The sequence below is a fragment of the Epinephelus moara genome, chromosome 18 (assembly GCF_006386435.1).
Source record: "Epinephelus moara isolate mb chromosome 18, YSFRI_EMoa_1.0, whole genome shotgun sequence".
NCBI lineage: Eukaryota > Metazoa > Chordata > Actinopteri > Perciformes > Serranidae > Epinephelus > Epinephelus moara.
This window is the reverse complement of record NC_065523.1, coordinates 28,399,643-28,415,744: the sequence shown is the minus strand read 5'-3', so window position 1 is coordinate 28,415,744 and position 16,102 is coordinate 28,399,643.

Sequence of the window (16,102 nt, the reverse complement as noted above, 5' to 3'; positions counted from 1 at the left end):
TAAGACCAGTCAGTATGGTATTATAAATGATCTTGACCAGTGAAACACTGGAAACTGACCATCATCAGTGCATTATCTTTCCTCAGCTTAACTCTCAGTATGTTCACCACCTCTTTTTCTCTGTAGTTTCTTGCTTCTGTCTCCCTCCAGGCTGTAGTGTCTGTGTTTAAACTGCTGCACTGTGTGTTTCCCCTCCAACCCGTGGCGCTGTTGTGGGCTGGCTGTAGCAGTGCAAAGCTCAAGGTGGCTCACTGACATTTAGCTCAATCTCCCTTTGGGATCACGTTACTGCGGCTCATCCTAAGCACTGTGCTCTAATGCTAATAAAACACAGCAGTGATAATGCTGCACCACCCGTGCAGAGACACACACACACACACACACGTACCGGTGTTCTTGCACAGTGAGCGGGTAATTCTTGAAACACTAGTTTGGGATCATTACTTGGAAAGAATGATTAGGTGTGTATCATGCACGTCAAGTCATATGAGCTGTTTGTAATGAGAGTTTAATTCAAAAGGACACAAAGATTTAAATAAAATTTGTACTTCCTTAACCTTAATCATATTTATCCAGGTGTTTTTATTTGACTGATATCCTTCCATTATTAAAATAATTAGCTTGCTTGGATAACAAGTTCCTCCTGTAAGTTGATTTTTTCCAGGGTGCCATTTCTCAAAGAGGGTTGACATGTTTGTCTGTTGTGATTGTTGATTTAAGGATATTTAAGCCCTGGGATATCATGAGACAAGGGAGAGGACACAGAGGTCCTACGACAGGACGTCCTCTGCTGTCGACCCCTCGGTGCTTTGTTGTCTATACCAAATCTCACATTATAGCATATCATACATTCAAAAAGATTCAACTCTTCACTATCAATATTTTTCAATGAAGGCAAATATGAAAGATACACGTAATTTTTTTCTTTGCGTTGGACTTTATGCCATGGACATAGGTGCCACATTTTCAGCTTTTTCAACAAATAAAAGCCATATTGACGATTGAAACAAAAAAATGTTTATTATCATTTAATCTACCGAGTCATTCTCAACATTGAGTCTATAAAATATCAGAAAAGTGAAAATGTCGATCCCTAACACTCCCAAAAGGTCAAGTAGCGATGCTGAGTCAGTGGCCCTACACCTCAAAATATGCCACACTAGGTACCCTCATGGATGTATGAAGAGAACTGGGTACAGCATTGGCGGTGAGACCCCCAATCATTATGAAAATTGCTTCATGGCGCATGAAGCCAAAATGCTTCAGCTGCTGCGTATAAAATTGTGATCGGGCACTGCTCCTGTACTGTGCGGCCCACAGAACTGCCGCACCAGAGACCTCTGTCCACTGAGCCGGCTACTTCCAGTTTAGTGCTCTGTTAACTTAAATGGGGATTTGTGCAGCTCTTCTAGACATTTCCAAATGTTATCAGATCAAATGGATTAAATCCTGAGAGTGAAAAATCATTTCTCAGGGGTTGTCACGCTCAAAAAAATGTATCCTCTGATTTACAGATGTCTCTTTCACCATATTAGTCAATGGGAAAAAGTCATTTGGGGCTGAACCAGGAAGTTGTAATTCCACTGTTTGAAGTCAGTTTTTGTGGTGGCCAAAGCCTGGTGTATATCCTTGGGGTCAGGTACCCCTCCTATGTCACTTATGGATACTCAGGGATGATGTGTCAAATTATGCTCAGTACATGCATTGTTTGTTTTCAAAAGAAATGTAGAATTTCCTCAGGTTTAAGCAACAAAACTTTTAACTTATTTTAACTCTGAAATACAGCACTGGTATTGTATGTTGAAATACTATGTTGTTAAAATATCTGCTTACAGCAGTCTCCCAGGGGAAAGTTTTTCTGAATTTTCCCAAAATTTGTCTGACCTATCCACCTCCCCTCCTGCTGTCCCAATGAAGACTCGCACTCTTTATACTAGGGTAGTTGCCTGAAGCATTAAAAAATGCAGATGTGCAATGGGACTCATAATGCTGCTATAGGGTTCCCTAATGTGTTGGTGTCTAAGGCCAAGGGCCACTGACCAAGCCTCAGTATTTGACAAGATGAGAGTGAGAACTGGTCGCCATTCCAGTTTCTACGCGGCAGAGTGCAAGGTGACGTCTTCAAATGTCTTGCTCGATCAACCGTCCAAAATCCAAAGAGTAAGTTTACAGTGAGATAAAATAGAGAATCTACACATTAGAGAAGCTGAAATCAGACAGTTTGCCTTGTCTTGTTTGTTTGTTGTTTGTTTGTTTTGTTTTTTACCTAAAAAGCAACAACCAATTAACACATTATCAGAATAGTTGCAGATTATTCTTCTGTTAATTGACAAACAGATAAATGATTTAACGTGAACAAAACTTCCATTCATTCGAAGACTGACCATAGTTTGTAACACCTGTCGGATACATGTGATGAAACATTGCAGCATGTTTAAATGTTTTTATTGTATTACAACATATGTAATGTGGCTTTTTTTGACAGTAATCAACAGAAAACGGCCATTTAATGTTCCACACGTGATCTTAATTGATTACAAATATCAAAAAACAAAATACTTGTTTTCATAAGTATTAGCCTCATTTAATAGGATATGCCTAGATCAGCTCTGGAGCAGCCAGTTGGTTTTATAGTCACATTATTAGTTGAATGGAGATCACTTGTGCTGTGTGTAGTCACAGGGTTTTATACACCTGTATCTAAAAGTTTTCACTTGACATTAAAGGGTAAAAACCCCACATTGAATCTACTGTGATTCAATGTTTTAGGACAGTAGAGCATGGAAACTTTTTATAGGCACACTGTCTGACTGGACACACATTGTGTACATTACTATTTCAAGACATAAAGTGTTTTCAGCAGTGTTCTTTTGGATGCTGAAGTACCTGTGATGGGCTCATTAAAGTGCAAATATCAAAAACTTCAGTTTCATGATCGTCACTTAATTATCTTCTTGCCTTTTTTTTGTTCGCTTGTTGCTTGTTTTTTAGTTTTGACAGTTGACTTCCACATTCTCCGTCCCCCTGAAATGATTATGTGCATAATGATTTGGAGCTGGGACGGGGACAGGCAGTGATGTAACAAGCGTGTGAGAGCTTGTTGGCAGGCGGCTCGGTGTGGGAGGTGGGCACGTCAGGCCTGCCTGCCTGTGGCTGCTCATCACCGTGGTGGATACAGGAAGCACTTTGAGGGAGGATGATGAGGGCCAAAAGTAGCAGCAGGGCAAGCTGTGTGTGTGTGTGTGTGTGTGTGTGTGTGTGTGTGCGTGTGTGTGCGTGTGTGTGCGTGTGTGCATGTGTGTGTAGGTAGAGCGTATACTGCATTGTATTATTAGCCAAGGCAGGGCAGCTGGGGTTTGAAGTGCCCCACTGTAACTGTACCTATAGCAGCAGTTGTGTTCCTCTGGTATAAATAGTGCGGTGGGCATGTGGGCAGGCAGTTATGACACAATGGCAGAATTTCGGTGTTCTTTCAGGGAGGTTTGAGAATGTGACACCCTGCAGGCGAGGAGCCCCCTAGATGCTACACTGAGACTTGAAGGTTACATGAAGGTGGAGATGAGTGTGCAGAGTGTGCAGCAGTAACCAGGTTGTTCTCCAGTTACAGTGTGTAAACAGAAAACAAATTTTCCTTTCCTTCAGATTAACGTAAGCCCTTTTTACAGAGATCGAGCTATAGGGCCGCAACAAAGTCCCTTCTTTATGCTGCCTTTGTATTATTACACAAAACCAAACAGTCACAGTATCATTCCACTCCTGTGTGTAATTTTTGACTGCACCCGGCATTTTGGAATCAAAAGAACACATGCTTTCTAAACAATAACAATGACATTAACATGGCAATAACAATCATTTACCATCGTTGTTATATGGTGGTTAATCTTGTCTGCTTAGACCGTAAGGAACTCCTGCACCTCCATTCTTTTCCAACTTTGCAGACATTTTTGTTCCTCTTTGAGTTAGCCACTAACTGCTACTGGCTACTTTTCAAATCTCCCGTGGTGGGTCACACACACAACACATCATCAAAACATCACACCAGTACTACCCATGACCCCGTCCTAACCCCCTGTTCTATTTATGTAGACATCATTTTGGTGCTGTTACTACCTTCATGCCTGGCTCAGAGGCAAGACAACTCTATCCCCTATACTGTCTTCATACCTCTATACACAGAATGGCAAGGCGGCATAACAGCACAATATTCCTGCCTTGAATAGGCAGTGTAAAAGGGGCTACAGTTAGAGTTTTGGGGGAAATAATCTTATTTCACTCTTTGCTGACAGTTAGCTGATGAAACCCAATATCATCGTCATTCAAGCCTTAAATAGAAGCTAAGAAGTAACAGCATGTTGAATGTTCCAACTGGCCAAAGGTTGTAATTTGCTTTTGATGGGAAGAATAACACCCTCATTACTTTCTCTGCAAGGTCCATCCTTGTTATTGGCAAGACATTAATTATGATTACAGACCAAAAACATTCAAGAATAATAAGTCACCATAATAAGCTGTGTTCAGACTACCAGTGACAAAGCAACAGTCTACAAGTACTCTTCAATGGAAGCCAGTGACATAAAGCTATCAACAGACACCTAATGTTGCTGTGAGAGAGGCTTGACTCGTGTCTAATCAAAGTTAAGCTGACCTCAACTCAGGTTAGACATCAACCAATCATATGTTTTCGTTTCACCATAGAGTGCTTCAGGAATGAGTCCTAGTCCCTGGAAAGGAGCTAGCATTTATGCACTCCCCATTCCCTCATCTCAAAGTCCCTGCCACCATAATTTTTGTTGTTGTCCCGCTGCATTTCTCCCTGCCAACGCCGGGCACAATGAATAATGGCAGCTGGCTGTGCATCATACTGATGTGAAAGGACTGCTTTAATCGTCAGCGTCTGACACTGGGAATCACTTACCAAGTGCCGTTTTCAACGACTTCAGACTGAGTCCGGGTTGCAAAGTCAAAGGGTTTTTCTGCTAGATGCCTGAAATAAGGTCTCTGGTTAACACAAGCTTAACATGGCTTGTTCTACAACATAAAATATGTCAGTCAGTTCTCGACTTGTGAATTTTGAAGCTTTTAGGTGTCTTAAAATGCTTTTTAGTGTGAATTACAGTATCTCTCTACGCTGATGACTAATCTGTTTGTGCATGTGTAGCCAGTGGTAGTCATGAAAGTCATCAATTATTCATACTCCATTAGCATTATTCACAAGTGCTAATATTATTTCTAAAATAAAATGTGATTTCACTAGTTTGAAAATGTTTGTTTGGGGTAAAACAGTAGTGCTGGAGCAGTTTGAGTAAAGCTGAACAAAACAGCGTGTTTTCAAGTTACTCACACTCTTTTTTTTCCTCACATGCAAACCAGAATTGAGAATGAGAAACTCTGCTCTGGAAGCTTTTATAATGGCAACTTTTGTATCTCAGATCATGTGTGTGAATCTACTCTCATCTGCCATCTTAACAATGTCTTGGCTGAAATCTGCCTGTTCTCGGTTTCACCAGCTCATGAATCCTGTCCCCTCCTGCACCCACTTCATCACTTTACTGCCACGTGCCCCGAAAACTGTTGCTGGAAGTAAACCAAGGCCAGGCTCCTCTTTAGTAAGTGTGTCCCTGAGAACATAAAGTGAGGACATTCTCCAGGCTCTCGTATTGCTCTGTTATGTCACCACATCTCAGACTGAGGGAGTAATCCCCCCCACCCCACCCCTTTCTTTGCTGTGGTCCAAGAAGACACTACAAACTGATTAGGAGCCACTTCCTCCTCAGAAGATCTGTTTTGGCTTTGCAGTAAAGCAGAGCCAACACGTCTTGTTTACAGAGGCCGGTCCAGTCTTTTCTAAGACTTATGACATAATAAACAGCTCTATATCAACTACTGCACTGCTTCTATTACACATTTAAATTTCCTTGATTTATAACTTGTAATGTCATCTTAAGAAGTGTGAAAATGTGTCTGAGCTTGTTGTTAATTCAAATTATAGCCAATTCAAATTAGACTAAACTAATGATATCAGGTGTGTGCTTCATAATGGGCATTAATGCTGTCAGATAATTACATAATTACTTAAATAGTCCTCAAACCCTTAAGTCACACAGATTCTATGGATGACACCCTCGATTTGAATTTTTGTTATTTTGTTATTATTTGTTATTGAATAAATGTTGACTTACAGAGCCTTATTTTAAATTGTACACTGAAGTCGTGTTCTTTTTTAAAAAAATTTTTTTGAAGGTTTAAGAAGTTTACAATCTGCAACTCCCACATCTTGGCTTATTTGAGTATTTTTAGACTTGTCGACCACCAAAATAATTATAAAACAAAGGCATCTGCATTTTTTTTAACCGACTGTTATTCCTGGCAGCATGCAGAGGGCTTTAAATCATCATTTTGACTTTTGGTGTAAAAGACAAAAAGAAGTTATAACTGAAAAATTGAATTAATACATAGGCAGGAAATGTCCTATATGCCCATATATATCCATACAATTGCTGGCCCCCAGGTAAAAGGCTGACATTTCTGTCTTTAAGAGGCTGTGGTGCACTCATTTTTTTATAGCTTGGGCCAAGGCAGTGGTATCTTGTTAACCAGACAACCTAAGGCATCCATTGGTACCAAGCATGTCAACACATTTTGTCAAGCAGGGGGCTAAAAAATGCTTAGGCTAAAGTTATGTGAGGGAAAATCTGGCATGGCCATTTTCAAAGGGGTACCTTGAACTCTCACTACTCATATCTGAATGAAAATGGGTTTCATTATTACCCACGGGTCTCCCCTAAACTTAAAGGCTTGTTCCCAGTAAACATTTTGTTTCTTGCAATCAATGTACTCTTTCAAACTACGACTGTTGGTATTTTTAAGGGAAAGCACAACCAGCCTATTTGCAGAACAGTTAATCACCTGATACGTACGTAACACATTGTTGTGGATCTCAAAACTTTGACCTTACTCATATTAGTTTATGCATATCAGATAATTAGTCATTTTAACTGTAAAATAAGAAACCAAAGTATATCAGTGTGCGATTCCTTAACTCTCCATACTGACATAGTTTTCAACCAACATATATACTTTAACAATGTTATCAAATTCCTAAAATTAAGTCATGGCATTTGGTTATGGTGAACACGGCTAAGATTTTCAGTGGCCCCATCTGCCAACCCCTATGAAAAAGTTCCGGGGTTGCCACTGCTTAAAGGTACATTAGAATTCAGTTTGTCAATATTTTGTTTTCCTCTATCTGTGATTTAATGCAGAAAATCCAACCGTCATATTGGTTTTTACTTGGATTTACCAAATCAGTGTATTATGTGTTAATTTGAGTATCCATATTGTTTCTTACTGTGTGTTCAGATGTCTGAGTGAAACTTAATGAAGAGTTTTAACATTCCTGAACACACCTCACAAAAGGGACCGAGTTTTACAACAATTGTTTCAGAAAATGCTTATGCTAATGAGACAATAAGCACATGTGCCCATCGTGTGTGTTGGAGCCCCCTCGGCTCCACGATGCAACTCTCTCTGGCAGGTTAGCTGGAGGAGTTTTGCATTCTCGGAGCTTCAGAGTATATTTAACCCTGTGGCTCCCCCGCCGGATGGCCCCACCATATACGGGCCTGAGCGCGGGCAGGCTGGGAATGACCGGGTGCTCATGGGCTGGAGGAACGGCAGCGTCGACAGGATGATGGATGAGTGTTGAGCAAAATGGAGGGAGTCCACTATGAAGAATCGAGAAAGAAGTGGAAAACAAGAGAGTGTTTATCGCCCCTTTGCTTGTTTTTTTATTTTTATTGACCAGCTGTGGCCGACTCTTTGTTTGGCCTTGTAGGCAGTTTATGGGATGAAAGCAGACCGAAACCAGCAGCTTGACAAAGCGATGAGGAGGACTGAAAGATGCTCCACCTGCAGGTTCAATTGCGTTTGATTGGTGGATTTTATCAACCGAGATCTCCTCCAACTAATCAAAGTGGCACACACAACTACAGCCCCCTGAAATGTGCGTCAGAAGGATGCAGGCAGTTATCAGAAAAACAAGCAGCCATGTGACAGAATATAGAAAAGTGACCTTGTAGACACAAGTGTCAACATTTCTGAGCATGTCACACTATGTTCAAGTGTGAGTGTGAGACAGAGAGACAGACGGATGGACAGACAGTGTATGGTATGCATCAGACAGGTGTGTGTGTGTGTGTGTGTGTGTGTGTGTGCGTGAGTGTGTGGGCATCCAAGTGTGAGCACACAAGCAAAAGTGTGTGTATGTGTGTGTGACTGACAGGTGTTTAGCTGGAATGGTGCTAAGCTTTAAGTGCTGTCCCAAACCAAGCCCTATTCCTGGGGTGTACACACACACACACACACACACACACACACACACAAACACACACCAGTAATCATCAAAAGGAGGATACATTAATTGTCCCCTTAGAGATGTTGAGTAATTATTGATAAAATGGTACCATTTTTTCAATAGCAATTACACAAGCGACAAAACCTTTCCTATGTCTGTGGTTATAATTTTTTTACCCTCTCCAAAACCAAAAACACAAGAGAGTGATATGAAGTGAACAAACTGTGTTCAGCTTCAAACACAAAATAGTCAGCTGTAGAAGTTGTTTACAAGCAACTTATGAAGCTAACGTTAGTGTCATTGGCTGCAATTGATGATATCTGCACTCAGGAAGCAAATTTGAAGATGGTGATGGTGACAGAAGATACTTCATTAATCCCCAAGGGGAAAATCAACGTTGTCACTCTGTCATATACGCACAGGCCTGAAATACATACACATGCACAAACAGGACCTATACATGTATTAAATGGAGAGATGTCAGAGCGAGGGGGCTGCCTATAAACAGGTGGCCCGAGCAGTTGGGGGCTCAGCGCATTGGCAGTGCCCAGGAGGCAAACTGGCATCTCTCCAGCTACCACACTCCATATTTGGTCCAGACAGGGACGAGAACCGCCAACCCTCAGGTACCCAACCCAAGTCCCTAGGATCTGCCGCCCAATTTGTTTTTCCTAACATTGCAAAGGCATGATCTTCCTGACTCTGACTGACTCTGCCTCTGATTGGTTTATCCTGACATTCTTACCTTAACACAGTGGTGTAGTTGATGGTATATGGAGGTATACAGGGTATATTCAACTCTTTTTTTAGGTAAAACATTATGGTTTGGCATCACATAAGTAGGCCTATTTTTGTCACTAATATACATAATGTATGTCACGTGACATATGTCACATACGTCACCAGTGTAGCATGCTACGGATACTAGATTACTAGGCCACATTGTTTTTAAAAGAAGTCAACACTGACTTTGGAACATTAACAGCGAGTGAAAGTCCTGTGTTTGTTTGACTCATCCACGACCCCAACCTACAGGGGTTTTTGTGCAACACATTCTCACTCTGACTTCGTCACATATTGACGTGTGGTCATGGACCTTGCATGTCCAGAGACAGCGTGAGAAGTACCCTGGGTACGTTGGTCGCTGACGTTCTGAGATGCCGTGACAAGTTCTGCCCGTTACATGCATTGTCTTCTTTCAAAAACCTCTTCAGTTTTCACAGGAAATTTACTGTTTACATACAGTCTCCTTCAAAATAAATGCACTACATCAGTACAACAATGTGAACTGACTTTTTTTCCCTCCAACAACAAAAGCACGTGGATGAGGTTAGGCATCAAAAACATGTGGTTAGCTTTGGGGGAAAAAAAATAGGTTTGGCTTTATAATCTTAAGGGATGCAAACACCACCCTCCCACGTGAAAGTCGGTTTGTTTGTTGGACCCATCCGCCACACCTCCTACCCAGCGTACTAGGACTTTTGCCGCCTTAACTTTTGTTCTTGTCCTGCTGCATTTCCCCCGACGCCGGCAAGCGACCAGCCACGTATCATGCCGATGTTAAAGGATGGCTTTTTGTGTCAGTGTCTCATGCCACAAGTCATTGCCCAAGCGCTGGATTTCAATGACTTCGGAGGGAGACTGGATTGTTCTTTGCAGGGGTGTAGGGGAGGATATACACCTCTTTTCCTGGCTGTTTACACTAAACCCGCCTATCAGCCAAAAAGCCGTTGGAATATATTGGAGAGTATACCCATGTCCTCTCTGGACCAATCTCGCTAGTAGTACATCCACCTCATCAACTAAGACTACACCACTGCTTCTTTGATATTTGTACACTTTTATGTGGACTTTTGATGCTACGTCACGTCACTTCCTCCTCTCCTCCTGTATTCATTACTAGGGCCACCAGAAGGTTCCGCTTTACAATTAATGTTGAGTATGGGTCGTAAAAAGCTGCTTGAACAGTCGATCTATGTGGTTGTGTTTCTGGTGAGACAGTATCTTCCTGCAGCATACTGTCTGCGTATTACTACCCCAATTCTGACAATGCATGTAAATCTCTTTGTAGATGTTCAAATGATAAGCTAATAGAATTCTCAGTCTCAGCAGATGTCATGAAGCAATGACAAATACCTCAAGGTGAATGCTATGGTAACGAACAACCATAGTACTACGCACTGACTCAAAAGCAGGGTTCTACCCTGTAATTTTCACCCTGGATGCAGATTACTGTATGCAGTGAGATTGTAGCGGTGGGGCTATAGCTAAGGGCAGACCCCGGGGTCAATAAATCACCCGCAGTATGTGTGGAGCTCGATTACCGCTCCAGAGCTGGAACCAAAAGAGCCCAGTGCTGAAAGAGGAGCCAAGTAAATAATATAACACCAGTCCATCACTGCTTCCCTGGAACAGTTCTCTGTGGGAGCCTATGATGGGCACTTAAAGCAGAGAACAATGACCATGGCCTTTAAGGCAAATTAAAACGTGAGCAGATTAAATGCGCTAATGCGAAAATAAATCATTATTTCTGTTTATTAGAGTAAGAAACTTTCATTTGGTAGATAGTTCTTGAGGTTTTTTTGACACAACGTTTAGGATTTATTTGAAAAGATGTATTTGTCTGTGCCAGATGTGAAACCAGTTTTTCAATTGTGTGGAAAATGGATGTAATTGATGGTGTAAAGGGTCACGGCTACAAAGGACCACAAAAATAGTTAGCTGAACAGAAGGTCTCATTTCTCCAGAGCCAGTTGACAACACTTCCTATTAATAGTGAGGATTGTCCTTGGGTATTTTTATAAAAGGAGATGGGCGGTGTGTGTGTGTGTGTGTGTGTGTGTGTGTGTGTGTGTATGTGTGTGCATGAGGAAAGTAAGGCAGAAGGGGATGAAGTTTTCTCAGAGAAGACAGACAGAAAGAAGCTCGTATTACAGCAGTCTTACGCTCCGCTTAGCTAATGCGTCAGACCTCACTCATTGGATTGTGTCACCTTCCCCAAACCTTCTCTGCTCAATCGATGTCACTTATTCCATGTATCTCTGTTTTTGTCTGTCATTTTCTCCACAGTGCTTTCTACACACACACACACACACACACACGCAGGGTTTATTTTTAGCGTGCTGTGGGGTTTGAAGGTAGAGTTGTGTCGACCCCTTGTCTCACCCCAGCTCCAGCCCTTACAAGGACCCCCCGGCGAAGACCGTTACCTAGCAACCGGCTGTGTTTGCACCTAAGCTGTGAAGGTCCATCGCACGACCTGCACCTGCCCTTCATCATCTTAATTATCAACGTCACCATCCCCCATCCTCCTTCCTATCATTATCATTTTGATCTTGGTTCCGTGTGCTAAAGTAGCAGATGGGAAGCTGTGGTGAGGAAACTGAGCATGAGTGTGGAGTTATGAGTTATATCTAGATTTAGAGTGCAATTACTTACTGAGATGTCAAGAGAATCAAACATGCCAGCTGCAAAATGTTGGAAAAATACATGTAGTATACTCACTGTTTGAAAAGAAAATGTTCAAAAGATAAAGTTTCACAATTTATTTATCACATTTTACCCCTGTCTGTTGACACCTGTTACAGATGGGTGATCAGTGCTCACAAACAAGCTCAGTCTCCAGAAGAGAATGTTGGCATTGTACAATTCTGCAAACCACAAATATGTTTGCATGTTTCATACATATAATGTCAAAGTTTCTTAGGAGATGTAATGTATGAGCTGACTTTATCATCGGGAGGTGAAGGTAAGACACCTGCCAAGTTGCAGACTGCTGCGGCCCACTCTTTGAGATCAACAAACTAAACTGGTTATGTTTCTTAGCAGCTCGTTGCTACTTTTCCAGCTGCATTTTGCCAGCAAACATGGGTGCTATTTTGTGACCTGTGGCTGTTTTTCAACAGGGGATGGTGCCATAAAAAATGGTTGCTTTTAACTGAGAAATTGCTGTGTTTCCTGCTGGGATAATGGCACGAAAACTAGTTGGGTTTTTTTTTTTTTTACCAAGAAGTTGCTGCTTTTTCTGCCAGGATGTTGCCACGAAAGGTAGTTTTACCCAAACATTGCAACATTGTGCCCTCAAATGCAAGTATTTTTAGACAGAACATGATCTTCTCTTAGGTATAATCAAGTGGTTTCTGTGACTAAACCTAATGACACCTTAACCAAAATATATCAGCTCCATAATAACATACAAATGCACAGTATGAATGGTTTGCAGAATCGTACAATGCCAACATTTTTCTGGCAGTTGGGCTGCACAAACACATGACTTTGAAGAGTTCAATGAGTTGCTGAAACAGAGAAAGCTCTGTGAATAATTGCTAAATAGGAAATTTGACTGTTTCCTCTTTTTATTTCCTATATAACTTAAAGTATCCAGTGTTAAAGCTGAAGAAGGCAGTTTTCCGGGGAAAAGGAAAAATAAAAAAAACCCTCCTTCAGCTCTCCTCTCTGTCCTAAGCCTCTCCCACCAGACGAGCACGGGCATATGCACTTGCTTTATACAGTAAAATGTACAAGCACTAGTCATTCATTTCAGTTATCCTGATTGTGATGAATTACCATCAAAAACAGAACCAAGAAGAGGTGCAGAAGTCTAGTTTTCTCTCAGACCACTTGAATAACAACATGCTCCAAGTTTATTATAGAATTTTTGCCTAATGACACCAATAGAAAACTGCCTGTCCCAGCTTTAATACTTCAACTGTTTTCTCACAAGGGACAGTTTTTAAAAAGGGGTATTTTTGTTCCACCCATTCCAGTTCCTTGTCAAAACCTGGCGCCAAAATTACCCACAATACAACATGGCAGAGATTTGGGTGTGTTATGCCAGCAGCTACAAGTGTGGCACCAAATTCTGGGCCCTATGCATCAGCAGTCTCTGTGGGCCCCTGCCCTTCCTCTCTTAATCCATGTCTCTGTCATGCATCTTGTGCTCCAGCAGTGTAAGCAGTCACACACTCGGCACTAGCTGGGTTTAGAGATGGATCCTAGTGCAGGGGCAGACTAAACCATCTTGCACCTTTAAAGAGGTGAGAGGGGCCTCTGACAGTGTCTACTATTTTTTATATAAAGTTTAGTCTTTCAGCTGATTTATTCAGCCAATTTTAATGTAGTTATAGCACGAATTACTTGGAAATAAAAAAGAAAACCCTCCCATTAGGGTCCTGTGTAATAAATCACACTTTCCCTCCCACTATGACAACCCTGCTAGCAGCCGCTAATGTAGCCTCAAACCGAGATGAGGAGCTAGTTAACTCCACTCCCCAAGATATTTCTAATTTTGAAACTACGGCTGCTGCAATGAGGTATCGCCTCTGTATATGGGGCGTCGGCACTATCCACTACGCTACCGACGCCCCATGAATGTATAATATAATATATATTATGGAATATCCCTTTAAATTTATCGTCTAAGGTAACTGGCTGCAGGTTGTACATTCCTAGCTTTCATTTGCACAGTGAAGGTGATAAATTGGCCCCAATTAATCCTCTGATAAAGGTCATCATCATTATCTTTGACGTCATTACAACACACCTCTGAACAACATCCTTACAACTGTCATCATAATCACACTGTAGCATCTTTACCAGGCTTCTTATAATAGCCAATTACAACAACCGCTGTCATTATCCTCCTATGCTGAGTCACCATTTTATCCCATTCACCTCTGACGTCCATCACTGTCACAAAGTCCAATTACATTAATTATTGCAGTGGGACACAGAGGGAGCAGCGCAAAGTGTGACAGTGAGCTGTGACTCTGATGGCAGGGCCAGAAGGAGAGTGGAGGAGCAGAAAGGTCGAGGCCATTAGAGAGAGACAGCTGCTGGAGACAGAGTGACATGTAGGAGGACAGAAGAGGAGCACAGACACTCAACTGCGAGCACGAGTCATGTGAAAATAAACATCAACACAGCAGGGGGCATCAAATAAGATAATGACACGCAGTAAAAGGATCTGTGTGAATATTTAGAACAATATTTTAACATTAATGGGGTCAGACTTATGAAACTGGGAAATTAAATTGAGGTGTTCTGGTCCAAGTGATTCTGGTTCCACAGAGAGGAAGCAGTTGACATCAAATACATGGGGATTTTTTGGACACACAATACTGATTGTTGCGTCTTCACTTTTTTCACCCTTAAAACAGCTAGTAAACAGTTTGAATGAGCCATTTCTGTTATGGTTTAATGTAGAAATAATCAGTGGATCACAGGGGAAAGAAAACACCTGCTGCGCTCTCCTCTGGGGGATAAAACTTGCCGCATCTCTGACCATAGATCAGTTTTTTGCCCCTGATGGACAGATGAGTTGAAAGGTATCACAAGATGAAAGTTTTTTGCCCTTTGTGAGTCAGTGTTGACACTTTAAACCTGGAATAAGTAATATTTCTGGTCACTTGGGGGCAGTGGAAACCAACTGTAAACAGAGCATGTATCGATTCTCTGTTGTGTCATGAAAGCAAGTGACCTTATGGGTAATGATATTGCTGATGTAGAGATATTGATTACAGCTGCTTTAATACAAATAATGTGCAAAAACATTCACACACAACAAAGACCAAAGTTATTGCACTTGGCTTTTTGTGTATATGAAGAATGTTTGAATTATTGAAATACAGTATTTTGTAGGGATGAGCAAGTACACCATTATCTGTCTGTATCTTTTCAACAAATGAAATTATCTGTATCTGTACTTGGAATGGGCAAAGGTTATGCCAGAGGTGGGTGGAGTTTAAATAGAAAGTGTGTCAGGCCCCATCAGAAGTTATTATTTTAAGCCTGAAATTTTCATGGATTGTTTAGAAGTTGCGATATTAATTACTTGTGAGAAAAAGTATTTACAGAACAGCCTCAGAGTTCAGCTCCAGATCATTTTTTAATAACCAAGAGTAATAGATTAAACACAGCCACCACAATGACACATTTTACTCATATGATACATGTTAAAAGTACATTATCTGTACCGGATACTCATTTCATCCAGGTATTCGGCTCAACCCAAGTATTTTGTATTACACCACCAGTTAATGTGCTGACTTAACTACGTACATCTTCTGATGCAATGCCTTTAATTGCATACAGTATGATGACCAATATGCTCAGCCCAGTGACCAGAAAAAAAGATGTTGGTATGTTCATTTCTTCAGACCATGACTACATTACATTTTTACGTTTCATGCAGATCACATCAAGGTTTCTTAAGGTCCACGCAGAATAATATATTCACTGTCAAACTTGTGTTTGGCCATGTTGTTTTTCTGTCACTGTCAAGTAGTTGTCCTTTGTCTGCTCACTCTACAGCAGGAAACAGACATCAAATTGAAAAGCTCCGCACCAGAAAGTCACGCTACTTTAATATAAAGTGTGCTTTTTTTTTTTTACAAAGTTAACATGTTCGCCAGTCGCTTACGGTCCATTCAGATTAGACCCACGACCCACCAGTTGGGAACCACTGTCTTAACAAGTCATCACTGTGTTTCCAGCGGCTTTTTAGGCCTCAACTTTGGTGTTTTTAAAGCTACCCGTTGCTGACTTTCCACATGAACGATGCCATTTTTTTTTTTTTAATTCAAGACATCACTGTGTTTCCAGTCGACTTTGTGCCAAGAAAAGCAGCTGTTTTTTACTGAGACATTGATGGCTTCTGGTTATGCCACCAAAACTGTTTTTTTAAAGCCAGAATTGGATTTCCTAACCTGAACCATGTGGTATTTGTGCCTAAACTTAACCACATGTTAA